The following is a 2,062-nucleotide window of genomic DNA, read 5'->3' on the forward strand; positions in this document are numbered from 1 at the left end:
TACATCTCAATACAAAAGTTCATGAAGAAGCACAATAGAAGTCATGTAAAAATATAAATGATTACTCTTATCCTGAATAATTTTGTGAACCATTTACTTAAGATCTAACATTTCATTCACATGCAAGGATCCAACTTAACGATGTATGTACACTTATTATTCAAGAGAGTTACAAAGATAACTTCCTTCCATGAATTTAATTCTACTCATATGACTATTTTATTTTCATGATAATTAAACTCAATCTTGTAATTTGCATAGAAGCCGTGGAGCTAAAAATCTAAGAACACAATACATGTTCCCTCCAATAATCCTTACAATGTATAAAAGGTGGTAAGACCTTCATAATACAACATCACAAGAAGGATGCTATTCACGTATTTGATCATCACCATTTACCCTATCTATCAACACACATATGCAAGATCTGAATAACGTAAGACACATTGCAAGAGAGTTTCTCAATCTTTTCTCCTCTATTAATAACCCTGGTTCAAGGCTCCATCGGGAAAGAACCAGTAAGAAAACTCGATGTCTTTGCCAATACATCAAATTTCAACCACATTTTACATAAATTCAAATACATTTACATAATATTACAATTCAAATGAAATCTCTTCTAAAATCATCAAAAATGTTTTCTTCCAATATCTTCAATTCTTCAAGGAACACAAGGAGAAGACAAGAGTCGACCTCGGGTAAAACATCACAACATCAATAGCAATTCAAGCATACACCCTAACCCGATTTTGCACAATAGGTCCAAACATAGAAGCTGACTAGGGGGGAGGTGGATTTTCTCAATAGGAGATGTCAATCACCATAACATAGCCCTTTCGAGGCTAAAACTTCAAGAACTTATGTTCTTCTACAAGGCCCTTTCGAGGCTAATACCACAAGGATTTTCATTCCTTTCTGTATTCAAGAATTCACAATATCAAACAAGGCATGTGATGACAAGTAGGGGCCCATACACCCTACCCTCTTTCCCTCCTCTCACCATGAGAGAAGACTCTACACCATTGAGGTCCAACTTATGCCCTTCCCCATACATGGCCACTTCTTCCCTATCTAAGGGTGAGTAATGCCAACACAATCCCCATGAAATCCCCTCAAAACACAAAACATCAAGGAAAGCATAAGAATGCATTAAGAACAAACAAAAATCCATCCCAATCCATCCCAACACACAAGCAAGCAAAAACAAGAACAACACAAAACTTTATGCAAGATTCAAGCATGAACAACATGAAGAACAAAACCAAATGAGTGAAGAAATCCTACCTCCACAAGAGTTATGGTAGAATGGTAAGTTGAGAAGAGCTTTTCCCTTTTCTTCCTTCAATCTTCAACTTTCTCTAAAACTAGAGATTTGGGTGACAACCCCAAAACTCCTCCAAAATTCTCTAAGTATGATCCTTAACTCAACTAGACTTCAAAAAAACTCAAGATGGAGTTTTGAGTACAACTCAAGTAGATGACAATCTATTTTCACAATCCATCAAAAATAGGGCTTTTGAGTGACCCTAAAAGTCAAACTAAGAGGCTAACAGGGTGGAAAGTACTCCCCACCCATACCCTTACCCCTAGGGCACTTAAATTTGATGTTTTTAAGCCTTAAAGACATAATAGGAACAATTAAAAGCTAGGAGAATAATAAAATCAAATAACAACCTTTTAAAGATAGACAATGCAAGGATAGTACATTTAAACAAGGGGTTCAATTCTGTCTTTCCTTTAGGTTTCCCGGCTACATGTCCTTCACACTCATTGCACACATCAGTAGGTTCAAGAAATCACATGCATTGTGAAATTTATGTATCAGAAAAATCATATAAATTAAAACATCTATTTTTCTAATGATCAATTATTTATCTAATTCTACTCATATTTCTGACCATTTGAAATATATAATCAAAGTGTTAGTTTTGCATTCATTTACTTTATCACCATACATGTTCGTAAAGCATTAAATGACGAAATCAAATATCTAAAAGTAAAGCATCACACATCATAAATAACATAACTTATTCATTAACTCAGATTAAAATACCAAAATAAT

The sequence above is a fragment of the Cupressus sempervirens genome, chromosome 5 (assembly GCF_028749045.1).
Source record: "Cupressus sempervirens isolate cs-2001-9-10 chromosome 5, ASM2874904v1, whole genome shotgun sequence".
Taxonomy (NCBI): domain Eukaryota; kingdom Viridiplantae; phylum Streptophyta; class Pinopsida; order Cupressales; family Cupressaceae; genus Cupressus; species Cupressus sempervirens.